We start from the raw sequence: 22,713 nt of genomic DNA, 5'->3' as shown, positions 1-22,713 counted from the left end.
GATCTGTTTTCCCTCCAAGTTAGGGCTCTGAAAAGTTCATAGAGACCTTCAGTCATTTTCTTTTTTTGCCATAGAAAATGAGTTGCTGCGTTCCTGGTGATAGAGCTATAAGATGGCAGAGTCTGTCAATCTAGCTCCTGAAGGGATTGGAACAGTCTTTCCCATAAGGAGCGAGAAGCATGAATAAACTTTTTTGTTGTGTTAAGGCATGTCCATTATGGCAATGTCTGTTACTATACATCATAATATAAACTTTTCCTGGTTAATATAGTTAGGGAAGATCTCTTACCCAAACACGTGCTACTATCAAGTGTTCGAGTAACCGAGTAAGAGATATAATAAGTTCCATTAATTTGTCAGTAGTGTCTTTCATATTAAGGATGTTAGCCTGAGGTCTAGCTTTTTAATCACATTTAATTCAGATATCCCATAAGTTTTCCATTTTCCACTAATTCTCCCGTGAATCTTTTTTAAGTACTATATTAACTTTAATACATAAAATTCCTGTGCTTTCTACAAATGATCACTTTTCAAAATCAATTGAATTGCTTAATCTAACCACACATTGTAATTTTTTCAAAAACATTTTAACTAGTGCAAAAGGTCCTAAATTATGAACATGCTGTCTTCCTTTGATTGAATTACACAAACAGTCATCTCCAGTAAAGAAAGAAGATGCTTCCACAACTGTACTGTCTCTACAAAGTGGACTCTCACAATAAGGGAAAAGCAGAGATTCATGATTATTTTGATTTTATATTCACATCTGAGGAAGAGCTTAACCTTGAAGGGTTTGTAAAGTCAGAAAATAGTCATTTCTTATTTAAAACTATGAATAGTAAGGGAGAGTTTTTTCAAGCCACTAAAAAAGAATAATGCTTTAGTCTTGTTTACTTTAGTAGCTATTAGGAAGCATAAATAATGTGTTGTCTTTAATATTTTAATGCCTGTCCTCTTTTTTTCCCACCTATCCAAGGCTGTCAAAGACCAACTCAAATCCCAGCTCCTCAAGAAATTGTCCCTGAGCACATCAGCTGGGATTGATATGTCTTTTAAAAATTCCTATGTAAATTCATATCATTTATTTGGAATTGCTTACCTAGAGTTTTAAAGAGTTCAGGAGCTGGACAAGACCTTAGAATCATTTAACACAATTTCTTATTTTGCAAAAGAGGAAAACAAAGTCCAGAGAAGTTATGTAATCCACCTAAACCACATAGTTATTGGAGGCTATAAACCGGTTTGCTGAATTCTTCGTGCAAGTCCATTCCTTGTCACAAGTGCCTTCACATTCATCATATTCATCGTCTGGTATTGTTGGTTATCTTTTCCAGATAAATGACATCTCACTGATGGTACATCTTTAAGTTAGGCAAATCTTTCACTTCTTTGTTATTACGTCTTCAGCTCATAATTTATATCTATTAAGCAAAAATTTCCCATAGGCTGTGTTTTAGGTAGTTATTACATCTATTTAAGCTATTATTTCTTGCATTCTCAAGTTCAGAAGACAATGCAGCAGAGGAAAGGGCCAAGAAGTAGAAATAACACAGCAGCAAGGTCTAACAGTAAGAGCCCTGATGAGAACGACCAGAATGCTAACAGACGTCCAACAACATACTTTTAGAGTTGAAGGCCACTTTTTCCCGAAATAATTAGATCTTGCAGGTTTACTCTCCAAGGATGAAAAGCGTGTGTGTATCCAAGGGACTCCAGGGTGCCGGGAGTTCAGGTGAAGTCGTGGAGGTGAACACCTAACGAGGATTTCTACCGGTGGGATGGGTGTACCAAGACCAAGTCTGAGCCTGAACCCCAACAGCGGACCAGGGAGGCGCACCAGGTGTACCGAGGTAGGGATGAGAACTCGGAGAGAGTGCACACTGAGGACAAAGTGGCGCCGCCGTCACCAGGCGTAGCCCTGGGGCTGCGAGTGGCCGCGGGGGGCGCCGGGGGCGGGGGCGCGGGGGCGGGGCCTGGAGGCGGGGGCGGGGCGCCGACCGGGGCGGGGCGCGGCGCCCAGGCCGTCCTGGCCAGCACGCGGCGGCGCCCCCTCCCCTCGCTCCGCGGGCCTCCCCGCGCCGTGCACGTCCCCGTCCCGCGCCTCCGCCTCCTCCCTCACTGGCTTCTTCCCGCCCTCTCCGTAGCGCCGGCGGAGCCGGCTTCCCCTCCGTCTCTCATGAATATTGAGCGGCCCCTGTTGTATTTCCCGAGCTCCATTGCGGAAGCCGAGGCTCGCCATATTGTGCGGCGGCGCCGGCGGCCGCGGCGGCTGATACCTGAGTCTCGCTCCGGCCGCGGCCAGCGGAGCCCCGGGCTGGGGTAGGAGTCGGTGAGTGGGGCGGGCGGCGAGGCGAAGGGCGCGGGAGCGGCGGGCTGGGACGCGCGTCCGCTCGGCCGGGTGCCGGCGCTTGACGGCGGCCCCGCGCCCGGAAGGGGGGGGTGTGTGTCCGCGGGGGCGTGAGGGGAGATGGCGCCGCCGCCCCCGGCCGTGCTGGCCGCGGGGATGGCGGGGGAGGCGGCTTCTCATTGTTCGCGTTTCTTCGAGAGTCCTGGGGAGGGGGTGAGCCCGCCGCGGAGGACCGGGTGGGCGAAGCGCAGGGGCTCCTACTCTCGCGGCGAGCCCTCGCTCAGCGCGGCGGCCGGGCTGCGGTGCGGCCCCTGCCTCCGGGGGCGGGCGCCCAGCCTCCCTGCGGCTCCGCTCCGGAGGCGGGCGGAGTGGAATGCGGGTTTTTTCTTCGGGCTTTCCCCTCGCCTCCGCGGTCTTGTGTCTGCACCGTGGGGGTGGGGTAGGGGCACTTTGTGCAAACAACCCGTTTTCCCCCCGGGGGCCTGGAGTCGGGGTTCTTGTGCGCCGGAGCTGCTCCAGGTCGGGGCTCCCTGTAGGCTGCGGGGAGACCCCACCGGGCCCCACACATTCCTGGAGTGCCGCCCCCTGCTCCGGAATATCTGTTGCTGCTTTCCAAAGCCGCGAGCTTTCCCGGAGGAGCCGTGGGGGGAGGAGGTGTCTCCGGGTTTCTGATGGAAGCTTCGCGTTTTGAACCCTGTGGTTTCTGCTGAGATCCTGGGTACACTGTCGCCTGGGAGCTGTCGTCCTGGTTGTCAGGATCGTTTCCCTCCTGCCCAAGTCGCTTTCCAGCTCCCAGAGATGGTGTTAGTAAAATGGGTCTTTCAAACTTTTGAGGTTCATTCCGATTATTTGCCCACCAAGACCAATTCTAGATTCATCTCCTTAAAACCCCTGTGAGCATCTTTTAGGAGGTCGTCGGAAGTTTTACCTGTGTGTCTTACGTTGTAATGTGGCTTAAAAATGCCAGGTTTCTTTGAGGTGTTTGAAGAAATTTGCTGTGGAAAGGTTAAATATGCACCCAGCGTTTTAGGAATACGCTGTTATTTTGAAAATTAAAGATCAAGCCATGGCTTCAATATTTTAAACTGAGTATTATATTTAAAACGAATGTATGAGCAATTTGCATTACATAATCTATTTTTGGTACCTCCAGAATTATCAAGTAGAATACTTACTGTAATTGGTAGATAATCCGATTTGAATTAGGTGTTATTGTTGAGTTTTTAAAATAATTTATATTGATATGTTAGATATTGGTTCTTAAAGTGAAACCCGATCCTTGGATTTATAAAGTATTTAAGTGGCAGTACTGTGACTTTTTTTTTTTTTAAAGAGAGAGTGAGAGAGGAGAGAGAGAGAGAGAGAGAATTTTTTTAATATTTATTTTTTAGTTCTTGGTGGACACAACATCTTTGTTGGTATGTGGTGCTGAGGATCGAACCCGGGCCACAAGCATGCCAGGCGAGCGCGCTACCGCTTGAGCCACATCCCCAGCCCCAGTACTGTGACTCTTTGATATTCCTTTTTCTGCCTGAAATTTCTGATTGTCACAATCAACAGGTATCTTAAAATCTTGATTATGCACTTAATCAACTTTTTTAGTAAAATAATGGGTAGTTATATTAGACTTCTTTTTTCCAGTGATAGCACAGCAAATATGATCCCTTACTTTTTCTAAGGACTTCAGTTACTTCCCTCAGGTACCCTTGTGGAATCCACGCTTGAGATTAATTATAGATGAAAAATAAAATGGTGACTTTAAGAAGGAAAACTGCCTGAGTCAGCCTACTTCGTTTGAGTATTTGAAAAATAGGCTAAGGCTCCTCAAATGTGCCGCACAAAAAATTTCAAATAAGAATCACTAACATATGTAGACAGTGCAGACATCAAATACTGGGAATTTTTCTTTGCTTGTGTCAAAAGCACTCAAAACGCCCAGGTTTGAGGGGATATAAATATGGACCAGGCCAGCACACGTGATTGGAATTTCATTTTTCTGTTACTGACCTTCGGTTTGTCATCTCAGGTTTCTTTCTTTAATCTGATTTACTCATGATTTGTAATTCAGCAGTTTTTGGAATAAAGGTGTGATATATGCCTAATGAATAATACACAACCAGATGTTTCAGTGACAGTTTTAATTTCTGTACATTAGTAAAGAAGTGTAACTCCTTCCAGCAAGAGAAATGAGTTAACATTAAGATATACTTTATCAAAATTCTGTCAGTGTTTCTAGTGTAACTTAAAGCACTTCATAGTTTTGAAGTGACTCATTTATTGAAATTCTGAAAAATTAAAAATTTACCTCTATTTGCTGTTTTTAAAAAAAGGACAGATACTTGTGGGATTATGTATACATTCTGCACACATACAAATCTACAAATGACTTTTAATTGGTGGTGTTTGTTACATGCCCTGTGGAAGGCAGACATTGTTATCACACTGTCTGATTTCTTGATTTTTTTTTTTTTTTTTTGAAATCTTAACTGTCAGTAACTTACTGACTCAATTTGCATTTAACTGAGAGGTATTTTTTGGTGTACAAAAGTACAGTACCGGTTTCCCAATCTATTCTCTACAGGTCTAAAGATCCTTACATGACCCTTCTACCTAATGTGTTCACTGAATCTTTTGGTATTTATTGCGGAGAGTTTGGTGGTTTTACATAGATATTCTTACTGTGGTAATAGGACCCTTGACATTTAAGTAGAAACTAACTTTACTTTGTTCATAGATGGGAGTTGGATGATGAGTTCCTGAATGTAGATGCTAAAAGGGTAGATGACTCATTATCCAGTTCTATACATGTGGAGGAACTCCAGTAGAACTAGCCATGTTCTCAGTTTCTCTTTTGCCTTGTGGGTGTTGGGCTGCTGAAGTGGACTTGTATGACTGTGCCTAGTGGTATGTCTTGTTGGATGCTCAGCAGTTACCTATGTTATCAAAAATTCATTGCTTAAAATTTGCATCTCCCATTTCATTTGGAGAGTGAATTAACAACCGGTTTGCTGCTTTGGCATGTCTGCCATTTGTCAGAATGTAAAAAATATTTATTAAATATAATAGTGAAAAAGGATTTAAAAAATTAACCTCATATTAAATTGCCTAATTTGGACATTTTTCAGTGAAATTTTAATGGCCAAGTGAAAAACGTGGACTCTCCTGCAAAGGTGCTTCTTTCTTTCATTTTCCCCCCTCTTTCTATACTATAGAGCAAAATAGAATTCCACTAGTTGTATTTTATGATGATGTTACATTCCAAAGTCAACCTGTAAAATGGAAATCATATGTAGTGGAAAAAAAATTATGTTTGAGACTGGGAGTGTAGTTCATTGGTAGAGCTAATAGCATTCTCCAGCACAAAACAAAACGAAAAATACTTGAGAATAGGAAGGCAGAATTTACCAGTAAGTTCAGCTTAGCTTTAATGTTGCAGGAAATTGCTGTTTCTTTCCTTGAACACTAGCTGAAATAGTTAGGAGCATGTTGAACAATAACAAAACAAACCTCCCCTCAAAACCTATTCTTTTTTGTGGCGGGGACATACCAGGGATTGAATTCAGGACACTTAACCACTGTGCCATATCCCCAGCCCTATTTTTTGTATTTTTATTTAGGGACAGTCTCGCTGAATTGCTTAGCACCTCACTGTTGCTGATGGTGGCTTTGAACCTCAGGATCCTCCTGTCTCAGTCTCCTGAGCCACCACTGTGCCTGGCCAAAACCCAGTCTTTTTAAAATACAAGAATCAGCATGGTCTTTCACCACACTACGAGAGGCCCATGGGGACTGACAATACTGGGGCATAGAAGATCAACCTCATCTCACATTATCTTTAGGATATGTGTCATAGTAAAAGGAGGTATGTTGGTGTCCTTGGGCTAGCCTACATTATTTATAATATTTCTCACCCCCCCCCAAAGCTGAATAAAAAATCACAAAGTAAATTAAATCACAAAAGTGGTTTTTTTATGCTTCAGCTCAAAAGAAGGTTCCAGGCTAACCTTTATAAGATGGATTTTATCTATAACCCCACGTTTTGTTTCCTCTTTAGTGAAGCAGCAAAATATCTGGAGGAGAGTAGTTAGAATCACTGTGTTTATTTTATTTTATTAGTATTTTTTGGTACTGAGGATTGAACCCAGGGGTGCCCAACCACTGAGCAACATCCTCAGCCCTTTTTTATATTTTATTTAGAGACAGGGTCTTGCTGAGTTGCTAAGTGCCATGCTAAATTGCTAAGGCTGACTTTGAACTTGCAATCCTCCTGCCTCAGCCTCCTGAGTTGCTGGGATTACAGGCCTGCACACCACCACACCTGGCCTACTGTGTTTATTATGTATTGAGAAAACAGAAACTTGACTAAGAATAACAGAGGATTTAATGTAGGGGGTTGATTAGATGGACATAAGAGCTAAAAGGGAACATTACAATAATAGGAACCTAAGACCCTCTGAGAAAGGTTCCATGGACCTGGTGCTGAATTTTTGGAAAGGTTAGCATTGTTCAGCTGTTAGTGACTATGAAGGCATGTGATATGGCTGTTTCTGGAAGTATCAAAAGAAGCTGGAGGCTAGAACCAGTTACTGCTGCCAGGGCCAGGGACCGTTATTGCCACTGACAGGAACTAGAAGGAAGTCTGAAATTCCTGTTTTCCAGTCTCCACTTGCTACCCTGGTTGGCAAAATCTGGCAGAAGAGATGGTGAAATATAGTTGCATAGTCTCAGCCTAAGCATCATAAAGCACCTTAGAAGGGTAATTTAAGAGTTGAGAAATGAATAAATGACCTGCATAAATAGTGTTAAATGTAATAATTTAAATTTTTAACTCTGTCCTTAGTTTGACTTTCAAAAAAAAAAAACATTTATTGATTATGTTCTGTGTGCCAGACTCTCTCACAAGGTTTTAGGAATAGAAAAATGAATCAAATTAGGTTTTTATTCTTAAGGAATTAGTCTAAGTGGCCATGACAAATAAACTACTGTATAGTGTTAAATGCAATAACAGATGAGTGATGTGTTTTGGAACCCCAAAAGACATAGTAGCCAATTTGCTTTTTCTGTTTCTAGCCAAATTTCTAGCCAAATAATGACTAGTACAATTTCTTTTTTATCTATACATGATCAAATCCAACTTTATTCTTTTTAAAATTTTTTTGGGGGTACTGGGGTTTGAACCCAGGGGTGCTCAACCACTGAGCCACATCTCCAGCCCTTTTTATTTTTTACTTTGAGACAGGGCCTCACTAAGTTGATTAGGGCCTAGCTAAATTGCTGAGGCTGATTAAAACTTGCAGTCCTCCTGCCTCAGCCTCCCAGATCGATGGGATTACAGTTGTGTGCCACTAGCCCAGCTCTCACTTTATTCTGTGTTCAGCTCAACTCCTCTGAAAGCTGTTTTTCTATGATTTCTCAATTTTGTCACATAATCATAGCCATCATTAAACTTTTTTCAGTACTTTTCATCTTAATTAAAGACTATCACTTTGTGCACTTTCATCTTATCCTAGTATTGTGCATATAGATACTTGAGAAATTTGCTTTTTCACTGAACAAGGAAAATAAAATCTTATAGACATTGTTTTTTTGCTTCTGGGGCCATTAGAAACTGTTGGGGTGGTGGTATTTGACTTAATGAATATGAGTGAAAGGATAAAATAATCAGTAAAGTTCAACTGTGTAGCACCAGTAAATTATCTATTAAAGGGATGTTGGATTTCTGATCTGCTGAATTCCAGAGCAGTGATTTTGGCAGGGATTCCTTTTGATGATTGAATAAAATTCTCCTTTACCTCCTTTATTACTTAATTAATATTCTAAAGATCTGTTTATGGGGGGGGGAGACAGAAATTTGTCTTCATTTTCCTAAAAATAAAACCATATACAGTTTTTTTTCACATTTTTAAAGATTGTCTGCTCTATTTCCTCATTTCTGTATTGATTACACTATCTCCGTTAGCTATTGTGAAATGTGCAAATCTGCAGTACTTCATTTTGACTTCATTTTAGAAGTGTTCTGCTTGCTTTCCCCTACCATGTACATACCATATTGATTTAATTTAAAACCAACTAATGCTTCACTTTTAAAAAGACATATGCCTTCATGCCAGTAATTGCATTAAACCCTAAACCCTTACTATTTACACTATTTACTATATAGAGTCTAATTCAGTCTGGGATGGTTGTCTTGGAACCCAGCCAAATGTTTTATAGAAGGCTTTACTATATTACAGAAGGGGTAGTGTTTGCTGTATATAATAGAAAGGCTTTAGAATTGAAGGCAGGAGACTTGATTTCTAGGTCTGGTTTCACTGTTGACAATATTCTTGGCCTTTCTGAGTGTGTATACAGATTATTTGCTAAGATACTCAGGTAACGTAGGTAAAGGGGTTTTTGTAACAGCAAAGCACATTGTAAGTGTAAGGGAGGCGTATGAAGAAAGAAAGAGAAAGATCCCTTGATTCATGGCTTGGATCCTGGTGAGAGTTTTGTGTCTAATTTCAAGTTTTTGAGTTTCCATTTTGAGAAAATTGTTAGGGTGGAATGGGATGTGGGAGGAGTTATGAAATTACTATAACCCTAGCTTTTTAAGGTTGGCATGTCTCATTAGTTTCTTTTCCACAGGGTTAAGTATCCTGCTTATATCCTGAAACAGTACCTCAGATTTCATTACTTGTGTAGGAACAGAACTGCCACTTTGTAGATTGTTTAAGTGACAAGGGCCTAAGGGAGTACAAAAACAGATACTACGACTGTTTTGGCTGGAAATTACTCTTAAAAAAAAAAAGTTTTGGTTTATATGAGTTACATCAGTTTCAGAAAATCTCTGCTTTTAAAATGTATGCTTAGCAAGATTGAAAATTGTTATTTAGTTTCAGTGAACTTTTTATCCTTCCTCAAAATATTTGGTTAACATTTGTGAAGAAAACAGCTCTTTGAGTGAAAATATGCTTTTTATAGCTATGAGATTATGTCCTAGGAACATTTCCTCACGTGACAGTGCAGTGACAGAAATGTATGTTGTTGGTAGTTTAATATGTTTAGTTTATATATTGGTAGTTTATACTGTCCGAAGTATTAAACTGGAATTTCACTAATATTGTTATTATAATTATAATATATAATTATTATAATTATATAGTTATATTGAAATATAGGTCCCATTTGCCAGGTTGAGTTAGCCAGGGTTTAATTATTAATGCAATTTCTTTCCTTTTTTCCCTCCAGAAGTCTTTGACTTACTTATTCATTTGGTGCTGGGAGTTGAATTCAGGATCTCATTTCATGAAGCACATGTTCTACCATTGAGCTTCACCCTGAGCCCAACTCCAGCACATAGAAAAGGCTAATGTTACACTTACATATAATATAGATAACATTATTAATGTCAGTTTAATTTGTTCTCAAATCTTTTGTGTAATCTGTTGAAATAATTGATTTAGGAAAAGTAAGACAACATTAGTGTCCCAGTGAGGAGAAAAAGCTTTTGAAGATAAATTATTCATCATTCATTTCTTAAATGGATTATTTTTAGTTTTAATCTCTAGGATCAATATTTCAGTCCTTTCGGTAGTAGTTTAAGAGCTAAGAATGGGAGAAGGTTCATAAATTATAGTCTTTTAATCAGATATCATTTCAGTTGTTGCTTAATCTGTGTGTGTGTGTGTGTGTGTGTGTGTGTGTGTGTGTGTTAGTACTGGGGATTGAACCCAGGGCATTATGTAGGCTAGGCAAGGACTCTACCAACTGAGCTATATCCCTAGCCCTTGCTTAATTCATATATAAAAGGGTTTTTAGTTTTGTAAAATTTAAGAAGTAGGAAAAATAATCTGTGCTTTCAGTACTCAACTGCTCTTAATTTTGATGTATTTCCTTTTGAGAATAAATTTGGTTTTGTTCAAAACACAGTTGTAGGGGTTGGGGTTGTAGCTCAGTAGTAGAGCACTTGCCTAGCATGTATGAGGCCCTGGGTTCGATCCCCAGCACCACATAAAACTAAATAAACAAAGTATTGTGTCTGTCTACAACTAAAAATATTTTTTAAAAAAAGGAAAAACCACAGTTTTAACTGTATTTTATATGTAGATCTAAATTTGAGTGTTTAAAAAAGATCTAACATCAAAGATCATAAATATTTGTGTCATAGCTTGGTAATTTGTTTATTCATTTATTTTGTTACCAGGAATTGAATCCAGGAGTTCATAACCACTGAGAGACATTCCCAGCCCTTTTTATTTTTTATTTTGAGTTGTTTAGGGTTTCTCCAAGTTGCTGAGCCTGGCTTTGAATTTGTGATCCTTCTGCCTCAGCCTCCTAAGCTTTTTCATAAATTATAGTCTTTTAATCAGATATCATTTCAGTTGTTTTGCTTAATTCTTTTTTTTTTTTTTTTTTTGCCACTGCACCAGCTTTGGTACCGTTTCTAATGATTGCAAATTGCAGTTGGATATACCATAGTATATTTCCTTGTGGTTAGATCACAAAGTTTCTCTTAGCTTACTACTTATGTTGATGATAGGGAGGTCCAGTGATCATTGTGTCAGTGGGGTGAAAAAAGTACCTGTTACCTCCATAAATTTACCTTTCTTTTTTTTTTGGACTCAGGTACTCAACCACTGAGCCACATCCCCAGCCCTACTTTGTATTTTACTTAGAAACACGGTCTCAATGAATTGCTGAGGCTGGCTTTGTACTCGTGACCCTCCAGCCTCAGCCTCCTGAGCCGCTGGAATTACAGGTGTGTGCCACCTAGCCTGGGTATAAGTTTACCTTTATTTACTTATTTATTTATTTTAAGAGAGAGTGAGACAGAGAGAGGGGGAGGGAGGGAGAGAGAGAGAGAACTTTCAACATTTATTTTTTAGTTTTTGGCGGACACAACATCTGTTTGTATGTGGTGCTGAGGATCAAACCCTGGCCTCTGGCATGCCAGGCGAGCGTGCTACCCACTGCTTGAGCCACATCCCCAGCCCATAAGTTTACCTTTAAAGGATGAAATCTGTAACTCTTTGATGGCAGCAACTTGTGCAGTACAGTTGAAGAGAAAACAAGGGATTAGAGAAGATAAACTGTTTCCCCATTTAGTCTTGGAAATTCTTTTTTACATAGTGTGGAACAGGTATTCTTGGTCCCCGTGGATCTTGTTCTTGGTCCCTTCTGTGGATCCATGCATACTCTGAAATTTTTTGTACACATGTTTTTGTGTGTCCTTTTTTCCTCCAAGAAGTAATAAGAATTTCTTACTTTCATCAGCTGTTTTTTTAACCTTTATTTAATTTTTTTTTTTTTTTTTTAATGTGCTGAGGATCAAACCCAGTGCAAGACAAGCGCTCTAATACTGAGCCACAGCCACAGCTCTCACCAGATTCTTAAAGAGAGTTAGGGTTAGGGTTAATTAAGAACCATGAACTTGTAGAAATTTTGTTTAAAAAATGGAGGCTGATTGAAAACTGTAAAAAGTTCCACAAACAATATCTGTTATATTGAATTAATATTAGTGTTCTTTTCCTTTTATTATCCAATAATGTAGAATCAGTTTTGCTTATGAGAGGATGGATTTTATTATTTTATCTGTTTTTTTAAAAAAACATTAGGAAGGCATTATTACAATTTTTCTCTTTAACATTTATTGTTTGAATAACTCAACATTAAGATTGTTAAGCCTGGGTGGGGGTATGACTCAGTGGTAGAGTGCTTGCTTAGTATGCTCCTAACCTCGGATTTGATCCACCAAAAAAATAATAATAATAAAAACCTAACTAATGGTTAATAAGTAGCTTTGCTCTTGTGGCATTTCATCATTTTATGGAGGTCTTTGCATTATTTCCAGAGCAACAGTTTTTTTTTTTAAGTATATTATCTAAAACATGCTCATTTTATACATGATGATATTTGGAACTGTATATTGACTTGCTCAAAGTCATGGTAATTTCCAGTAATATATGAACTGTGCTAAATTTTTGCAGCTTTTGTGATTGTGTTAATCTTAAAAGATAAATCTTTCTAAAAGCCCCCCCCCCCCATGCTTCCTATTCCAAGTACCTGACTTTGTTTTGGCCTTTAGAACTTCTGGAGGTACTTCTGCCAGAATTTCTTTTTTGATGCAATTTGCAGGAATTGAAAGATAAGGAAGGGTGGGTGGGTAGATAGGTGTGTATTTTATACAGAGACAGAAAGAGGGAGATTGATACAAAATTGATATGCTTTTGCAATTCCTTCAAATCACAAAATGAGAATTGAGATCTTCTGAATCCCCATCTGGTTGTTGATAGTCTCCATAATAATAGTTTTTTTGGGGAGGGGGTGTCTATTTTGCAAATGAAAATTTACCCTATTTGAAAGAGATACCTGAAATAATTTCTTCACTCCTGCTCTTGTCTCTTGTTATATTAAAAATGTTTGTTTGGGGCTGGGGATGTGGCTCAAGCGGTAGCCCGCTCGCCTGGTATGCGTGCGGCCCGGGTTCGATCCTCAGCACCACATACCAACAAAGATGTTGTGTCCGCCGAGAACTAAAAAATAAATATTAAAAAAAAAATTCTCTCTCTCTCTCTCTCTCATCTCTCATTCTCTCTTTAAAAAAAATGTTTGTTAAAAGTGTGTGCTAATTGTAATGTGGTAACATAATAGTTAGAGTTGAAAGATGTAAGGGAACTCCCCTTTCAAAAAAAAAAAAACCCCACAAAAACTGAAAAACTCTTAACTCCAAGTTACCTTTTAGAATATAAGTTTTAGCAGTGGTGCAATGGTGCATGCTTGTAATCCCAGGGGCTTGGGAGGCTGAAGCAGGAGGATCGAGAGTTCTTAGCAAGCTTCCCCAAGAGTGAGGTGCTAAGCAACTCAGTGAGCCCCTGTCTCTAAATAAAATACAAAATAGGGCTAGGGATATGGCTCAGTGGTTGAGTGTCCCTGATTCAATCTCTGGTACCCCCTTCCCACCCCCACCCCCAAAAAAGTTTTACAGTTCTAATTGTAGCACAGATGCAAATGATTGGCATCATAATTTTGTAGGTATTTCTGGTCATTGCATATGGTATTAATAACTTTTCTTTGATGATTGAAATGAAAAAATTGTGCTTGTGGTAAACATACATATGAATGGTATTTTTATTATATAGTACCAATAATAATCGTGTGTTTAGTTTTGGTTAAGGGCATGACCTTAGTCAAACAGGCCTGTTTTTGAGTATTGCCTCTAACATTTACATTGAGACCTTTAAGCAAGTTGTTTGTATTTTGACTCTTTCTTTATTTGTTACATAAATATCTCATTAGTTATTAAACTAAATTTATTAAATGAAGGCAGTAATTTGGCATTTACTTCATAGGGTTGTTAGAATTAAACAGAATTTCAAACAAAGTGGTAAGCACTCTATAACTATTATCTATTATCAGTGCATTATTTCTTTTTTTGGGGGGGTGGGTACAGGATTGAACTCTGGGACACTGGACCACTGAGCCATATCCTCAGCCCTATTTTGTATTTTATTTAGATACAGGGTCTCACTGAGTTGTTTAGCACCTTGCAGGCTAGCTTTGAACTTTTGATCCTCCTGCCTCAGCCTCCTGAGCCACTGGGATTATAGATGTGCGCCACCATGCATGGAAATGCATGATTTCTTAGGACTAAGGTTAGTGTGTTAAAGAGCATGAATTTTTTATCTCTAGAAATGAATTGCTTAGCTGCTTTATGAGAGGGTTATTTCAGTTGCTGTTTAAAGAGTTCGAAGGCCGGGCTGGGGTTGTAGCTCACATGTGTGAGGCACTGGGTTCGATCCACAGCACCACATAAAATAAGGATATTGTGTCCATCTGCAACTAAAAAAAATTTTTGAAAAGTGTGGGAGCCTCAGCTTTCAAGTTCTGTCTTTCTTATCTTAATCTGATTATTAGGTTACTTTCTTACCACAGGTATAATTATTCAACTGATTGTGCCATTCCTAGAAAAGTATATTTTCTCTTTTTTTTTTTTTTTAAAGAGAGAGTGAGAGAGGGGAGAGAGAGAGAGAGAATTTTTAATATTTATTTTTTAGTTCTCGGTGGACACAACATCTTTGTTGGTATGTGGTGCTGAGGATCGAACCCGGGCCGCACGCATGCCAGGCGAGCGCGCTACCGCTTGAGCCACATCCCCAGCCCCAGAAAAGTATATTTTCAGTGGTATAGTATATTTTATATTTTCAGTGGCTAAGGGAATGTTGCTGTGACTTACTTTCTGCATTGTTACATGGTCACTTGATGGACAGTATACACGGAATATACAAGAATTATTGTCAACAGCTTAGAAAGGTGTACAGTCGGTTAATCTTATGTTTTATGAAGTTTTCACATACTTACCTACGTATTATATAGGCATAAAATATATGTATGTGTATTCAAAGTTCTCTTTTTTTCATTCTTAAACAAGTTTGTTCCGTAGAATATTTAGAGTTGTGAGTTTTTGAGGCTACCTATAAAGCCATACATTTACAAAAGAGGAAACTGAATTTGCAACTAAAGTTACTCATCTTAATTCACCCTAAAATTAAGTAGGACTTCTTTACAGTTGGTGTTTTGTAGAAATTTTGTGGGTATTCCTCTTCAGTTACCAATATTCTTACTATGAAATTGTCTCCATCTAGTGGCAGCAAATATATCACAAGGCTGAGTACAAACAAGGGAGAAAAATGCTAGGGAGAACTTATTAAGAGTTAAAAGATAGCATGCTAACTTGTTGATGAGAAGAGAGAACAATAAATATGTTGGAGTAACTTGCCAATTACATGGAATGGAAAAATTAGATTCCTGATCTCTTAAATATGTATTTTTTTTAAAAATCTGAAAATATTAGAAATTGTAGGTAGATGTTTTATAATTTTAGAGTGTAGATGCCATGGAGAAAAAGTTAAAATACAAATAAGAAGTAAAAACAAAAGCCAGAAACTGGGGGGAAACACATTTAACAAACAAAAGTTATTTTCTTACAAACCTTTTAAAAAGCTAGGGTTGGGGTTGTGGCTCAATGGTAGAGTGCTTGCCTGTCATCTTCGAGGCCCTGGGTTCAATCCTCAACACCACATAAAAATAAATAAAATAAAGTGTTGTGTCCAACTACAACTAAAATAAATAAATAAAAGTTGATAAAAATGGATATAAGTAATTGAGAGACCAAAAAATGATCAATAAAGCTGTGAAAAGATAATCCCTTTCACGAATGATTAAGACTTGCAAATTAGGAAATGTCATTCCCACTTATCCAACTGGACAGGCTTTTAAAAAAATGTTGCTAATCCCTAATTTGTTTAAATGTAAGTTAGTATAGCTATTTAGCAGTATTTGTCAGAGTAAAAAAAATATATATATCTGCCTTTTGATCCAATGATGGTACTTCTGGGAATTTGTCCCTAGCAATTTTTTTTTTCTGTAACTTCTTTTTGTCAAAGTTGATGTCAGCAAAACATACAGTAAACCATGGAATAAATGAATTCTGAGCCACATTTCAGTGAATGTTTCAGGAACTTCTAGTCATAGTTGGAAAAGTCAGAAATTTCTTAGGTCATTAAGACACTAATTTTTGTCTGATTCATAATTTTGGCTGCACATAAAAACTGTTTGGCTGGCTTTTAAATTATACTGTGACATGAGAGATGTTAAATTCAGTTGGCCTAAAATGGGACTTAGATATCAACATTGTTTAAAAGTTCTTCAGGTAATTTCTATATGCAACTAAAACTGAGAACTAGTTTTCTAGAGGAAGACTTTTTCCTGTGGGTGCATTTAGTTTTCTTTTTGTGGAAGATGAGATTCCACTGGGCAAATAAACTGAAGTTCGTATTTTCCCTCACCTTCTTCCATTCTACTATTGGGTTTCTCCTGATAATTGGGGTTCACCTGTCCTATTAGTTTCCTGTTATTGCCATAACAAATTAGTAACTTGGAAACAACACTGTTTTAGTTAGCTTTTTCCGATGCTGTGACTAAAAGAACAACAATGAAGGAGGAAAGGTTTATTTAGGGGTTCATGGTTTTTGAGCTCCACTCCTCAGGGCCATTTCACACGAGGTGAGGTCGAACATCATGGCAAAGAATGTGGCAGAGGGAACAGCTCAAATGATAATCAGGAAGGGGTGGGGGAGTCCATTCTCCAGATACAAAATGTATACCTTATAGCTATATGCCCCCAATGAGCCTTTTCCTCCAGCCACACCCACCTGCCTGCAGCCGCCATACAGTTAATCCCATCAGAGGATTATTTCACTGATTAGATTAAAATTGTGGCCCAGTCATTTCTCCTCCAAACCTCCTTATGTTGTCTCACACATGAGTTTTTGGGGGGACACCTTACATCCATACCATAAGAAACATGAATTTATTCTGTTACTTTCTGATTTATTCTGTTACTTTCTGACAGAAGTCCAAAATGGGTTTTATGAGTTTAAAGTTAAGGTGTTGGAAGGTCTGATTTTTTTTTTTTTTTTTTTTTTTTTTTTGTGGAAGTCTAGGAGAGAATACCTTTCCTGTTCTAGCTTTTAGATGCTGCCTACACCTTTTGGCCTGTGGCCCCTCATCTGTCTCAAGGCAGCAACTTTGTGTTTTGAGATTTCTCACTTTACTACCTCTACCTCCTTCATCACGTCCCCTTTTTTGACTCTACTCTGTCATCATATCACCTTGTCTGACTCATAAGGACCCTCGTAATTATATTGGGCCAAATCTAGATCATCCAGGATAAGTTTCTCACAATTCTTGGTTTAACCACATTGGCCCTGTAAATACCTTATCCCATGTAAAGTAACTTTCACAAACTTTGAGAATTAGGGCATGGATGTCTTGGGGGGGCCATTATTCAATCTACTCTAGTTGAAGACTTAATTCAAAAGAAGTTTAGAATTTATAAATGGGATATTTTACTGTATCTTAGATTGATAAGATATTATAATCCAAAATAAAATATACATTTTTATTAACCATAGTCATCTTGTGGTACAACAGAACACCAGAATTTTTACTTCTTATTTAGCTGTAACATTGTAGCTAGGTAAGTTAACTTTTATTTCATGAACTATGATTAATGTTTATTATTATCCCTTGGAGCAGTCTGCCATTTCTCCTTTATTAGGAATGTATGTTGGATAGGATAGGTTGTTTTGTCTTGTTTTTATTACAACAATCATAATAACAACATATTCTTCACAGAATTCTATTAAATGTGTACTTTATATTTTATACTTTGGTTTTTTTTTTTTGGTATTGTCTCAGAAGAGTTTTTGCAGGTTTAATGTAGGTTTTTTCCCTGCCAGATAGTATTGTCTTCCTTGAGGTAGGAAGGGGCCACAGGCCACAAGATGTAGATATTCTCTAAAAGCTAGAAAATGAAAAGTATTCTTCCCTAGACCTCCTGAAGTATTACATTTTAGTCAGATACAGAGAGTCTGTAATTCAAAGTCTTTAAGGCTGTGTGTGTGTGTGGGGGGGGGTGTTTTCTTGGTGACCTACATGTATCTTATATTCAAGAAGTCCAAAAGGGAATTCAGCTTTCCATTTCTTTCTAGAAAATGTTATACCACTTCCTTTTTTTCTTCTCTTTTGTGGTAGGGAGTACCAGGGATTGAACCCTTCAGGGGGTGCTTTACCACTGAACCACATCCCCAGCCCTTTTTTATTTTGAGATAGGGTCTTGCACAGTTACTTAGGGCCTTGCTAAGTTGCTGAGGCATCCTCCTGCCTCAGCCTCTCAAGCCACTCGGATATGAGGTGTGCACCATCACTCCTGGCATACGTTTTTATTTTATTATTGTGATAAAATATACATGACAAAGTTTGTCATATTTTCTGTAGTTCGGTGACATTAATTACATTCACTTTGTTGGATAGCCATCACCACTGTTCCTTTCCATAATTCCACAGTGAAACTCTACTTATTAAATAGTAAGATCCTACTGCATTCTTTCCCCAGCTTCTGCTAACCACTGTTCTGTTTTCTTTCTTTTTAAATTTTTTGTAGTGGTAGATGGACAGCATGCCTTTGTTTATTTTTTGTATGCGGTGCTAAGGATCGAACCCAGTGCCTCTCACATGCTAGGCAAGTGTTTTGCCACTGAACCACAGCCCCAGCCCAACACTGTTCCATTTTCTGAGTGTTAACATGACTAGTTTAACCACCTCATGCAAGTGGAATTATATAATCTTTGTCCTTTTATGTTGGTTATTGTGCTTAGTATATAATTCTTTCCAGGTTTATGGTAATAGTGTGTATGAGAGTTCCATTCTTTTTTGAGGCAGGGCAATATGTCACTATACGTGTGTGTGTGTGTGTGTGTGTGTGTGTGTGTGTATATACACACTGTATTTTGTTTATCCATTCTTCTGTCAGTGGACATTATTTTGATTACTTGAGCATTATTTTCATTACTTGAAAGTAATAAAAGACTAAGTAAATGGGAATACATCCTATGTGCTAGAAGATTTAATATGAAGATGAGAATAGTACTCAAAGTAATCTACAGATACAATGTAATCCTAATGAAAATCCCAGTGCCTGTGTCTTGAAATCTAGAGATCGGAGTCCTCTAGCTTTATTCTTCTATTTCAAGATTATTCTGGCTATTTGGAGTCCTTTGAGAGTTTGTAAGAATTTTTAGGATGAGTTTTTCAGTATTTTTGGGGTTGGGGATACCAGACAGGCAAAACACAGGCACTGGGATTTTCATTAGGATTACATTGTATCTGTAGATTACTTTGAGTACTATTCTCATCTTCATATTAAATCTAGCCTATGCACATAGGATGTATTCCCATTTACTTAGTCTTTCATTACTTTCAGGAGTGTTTTGTAATTTTCAGTGTACAGACTTTATTTTGCCTCCTTTGGTTAAGTAATTTAAGTACGGTCACACACCAGTTAACATTGGGAACATGACTGAGAAATGAGTTGGCAGGAGTTGTCATCACTATGTGAATATCATAGAGTGTACTTACACAAAGTGGCTACGATGTCACTAGGTGGTATAGTCTTGTAGGACCACCAGTGTATATATAGTCTGTCATTTACTGGAATATGGTTATGTGATGCATATTCTATTATTATTTTTTGTTATTGTAAATGGGATTTTTTATTAATTTCTTTTTTAGATTGTTCATTGTTAGTGAACAGAAATGCAGCTGATTTTTGTGTGCCCCCCCCCATTCAACTTGGATAAATTCATTCATTTTTTTTACTTTCCCTTTCCTCCCATTCTGATTAGAACATTCACTAATATGTATGTATGTAGTAAAAATACCATTTCTTGTTTTACTGTCTTATTTTCTGTCATCAACATCTCTGCAGCCGCAAGTTTGGGAGCACTTCTTATTTTCTATATTCCTTGTATCAAAATACAAGTAAGTATTTTTGAGCCCTGCCTTCCTAGTTCATCCTATTAATAGTTTTGTTTTTGTTTTGTTTTTTTAACTCGGGATTTAACCCAGGGGAACTTTACCACTGAGCCACATCTCCAGCCTATTTTATTTTGAGACAAGGTCTTTCTCGATTGCTGAGGCTGGCCTTAAACTTGTGGTCCTCCTGCCTCACCCTCCCAGATTGCTGGGATTATAGGCATGTGCCACTGCTTCTGGCATCATTATTAACAGTTGTAATCTATTCTCCACTCTGGCCAGAGGTGACTGCTCTGTCTAAATGTAAATCTGACCTTGTTGTACTGTGGATCTTTCCTGACACATTTCTATGGCATATTAGGTCTCCCTGATGTAATCCACAGTTCAGTTATTCAGCCTTACCCCAAGCTACTCCCTAACGCCCTCATTTGACTCATTTCATAGTAAACTGATTGGAGTTTCCTGAACACACCATGCTGAGTTCTGCCTTTGCTTATTAGTTGTTATATTCGTCCTTCTGGGCAGCTTTTCTTTCCTCACTTGATTAACCCTTCAGTTGCTCCTCCAAGAGAGGAGTCCCTTTCTCTAGGAAACCTGTTTTAATTTCTGCTCCCCCAGTTGACTTTTTTGTTGCTCTTGTAACATTTATCAAATTGTATTGAAAACGTGTATGTTCAGGGACTGTCCTTTCCTTTAAGCCAGTAAGCTCTTGGAGGTTTTCATTTTCTATCACAATGAAAGCCCTCAGTAAATGCTTCCTCAACTCCTCAACTGTTGTTTATTATAAGTCTGTTAGCTTCCAATATGGATAGGCAAAGGGACAGAAGGAAAATAAGACTCCTGCTAATATAACTGTGTTGACCAGTATTAGACCTTAATAGGTATGTTCTGAAACCTTAAAGGAAGACTAAATTTGGACTACTACAAAAGTACCTATATGTGTGTGAAAGGGTACCTCATTGGAAGAGATAAAATGGTGTTAGGAGAAATATGTTAAAAGGACACAGATCACACTAAATAATCTAGGTCTGCATTTTAAGCTAAGCCTTAAAAATCTTACAGCATTTATTTTTCTTGTAACAATAACTTTATAATCTAGAAAACATTAAATTTATTACTAATACTCAAAAACTTAATTAAAACTGAATAATGAGGATTTGTAAAATCACCTTTAAATGGTTCCTGTTCTGTGTTCCTGGTACTGTATTCTTCAGTGTGGGAAAGATATATAATCCAATTAGGAATTGATTATATTACCTTTTTAAATAAAGAAGCTATTAGCTTGCCAAAACTAATTTAGATGAGTATTCCAGATGTTCAGTACAATGGCACTTTTTTAATAAGGAAATAACTATTTATGTTTTTAGAAGTTTACAGAAATTAGTGTCTGTTTTACAGCTGTAGTTTTAGATTAAAATGCTGAAAGTGGTATTTATGAGGTGATAGTCACTGTAGGCAATGTTATGATAGCAGTTGGATTGCTTACTCAGAATTTTTTATAGCTCCCTGATTTGCCTAGTCTTGAGTTCATTTCTAAAATCTAACACCTGTGTTCTGTAAGCAAGCAATGTTTTAACTAAGGAAAAATTTGCTTATTCAAGACATAGAAACTGCTGGCCCATGGCATATACCTGTAATCCCAGCTAGCTATTTGGAAGGCTGAGGCAGGAAGATTGCCAAATTCAAGGCCAATTTAGTGATATCCGTCTAGAAAAACAAAGCCAAGACTGGGGATATAGCTTAGTGATAGAAGCACTCCTGGATTCAATCCTCAGTATTGCCAAAAATAAAAAATAGAAACTTTTTAGTTTTCTTTGTTTATTAGTAATTAGAGAAGCATATCTCTAATGAAGAAAAATGCTCCCTAGGAAAATGGAATAATCTAAGTAATTTAGAAGTGATTATATTTTCTGATATTTATTTCACAGTGTAAAAACAAATTAAGGAAACTAATCATATACAGGATAAAGATTTTAGTATTGTCTGTGGAGAACTGGTTGTATTCATTGGTATTTTATAGTTATGTTTGTCAAATGTGGTAAGTTGATAAATGAAACCTTGAAGACAACCACATTACAATCCCTGGAACCCAGAAAAAGGGGTTTTTCCATAAGTAATTAAATTAATGATTTTGAAATGCTATTATTCTAGATTACCTGTGTGGACTCTGAATGTCAGTGCATATGTCCTTATGTCATTGCAAATATCCATATGCTGCTGGATGTTGTGTTGCATGCCTGTAATCCCAGTGACTCACAGAAGCTGAGGAAGAGGATCTCAAGTTCAAGATGATACTCAGCAATTTAGTGAGGTCCTAAAAAACTTGGTGAGATCCTGTCTCAATAAATAAATAAGGCTGGGGTTGTGGTTCAGTGGTAGAGCGCTCGCCTCACATGTGTGAGACCCTGGGTTCCATCCTCAGCACCACATAAGAATAAATAAACAAAATAAAGATATTGTGTCCATGTATAACTAAATATATATATATATATTAAAAAAAAATACAAAGAGTTAGGGATGTGACTCAGTGCCTCTGGATTCAGTCCCTAGTACAAGAACAAAACAAACCAGGAAGGGTGCTGGTGGGGAATGTTGGCCAAATTATACTTTTTTATATAGTGTGCATAACGAACAGTGAATACCATTATGTATAACTATAATACACCAATAAAAATTGTGGGGGAAGGGCTGGGGATATAGCTCAGTTGGTAGAATGCTTGCTCACATGCACAAGGTCCTGGGTTCAACCCCTAGCACCACCACCCCACCACCCCCAAAAAATGTGGGGGAAAAAAGAGGAAGGAGGCAAAGGGAAATTACAGTCAAAAAAGAGGAGGCAGTATGACTTCAGAAGCAAACACTGGAATGATGTGGCCATAAGCCAAAAAATGCACTTACCCCAAGCTGAAAGAGGTAAGGAACAGATTCTCCCTTAGAGCTTCTAGAGGAAGGTGACAACTGCCAACACTTTGATCTTGGCCCAGTGAAAACTGAGTTCGAATTTCTCATCTCTA

The 22,713-nt window shown here is 38.2% G+C and overlaps 1 protein-coding gene across 3 annotated transcripts in view; it reads left to right on the top strand.

The window, feature by feature from the left end:
* Window positions 1-2,001: 2,001 nt before the first annotated feature.
* Window positions 2,002-22,713, top strand: part of RNF2 (ring finger protein 2) — a 42,203-nt gene continuing 21,491 nt past the window's right edge. The window contains exon 1 of one of the 3 annotated variants that reach the window (XM_081299946.1): window positions 2,002-2,329. The gene's annotated coding sequence lies outside the window, so the exon portion shown is untranslated. Of the gene's footprint in view, window positions 2,330-2,451; window positions 2,561-22,713 lie in introns of those variants that run through there. The other 2 variants (XM_081299945.1, XM_081299947.1) reach the window with 2 other exon arrangements.

The sequence above is a fragment of the Spermophilus citellus genome (assembly GCF_964194105.1).
Source record: "Spermophilus citellus genome assembly, chromosome: 6".
NCBI lineage: Eukaryota > Metazoa > Chordata > Mammalia > Rodentia > Sciuridae > Spermophilus > Spermophilus citellus.
Note: the sequence above shows the minus strand (reverse complement) of the source record. Positions and strands in the feature narration are given on the sequence as shown.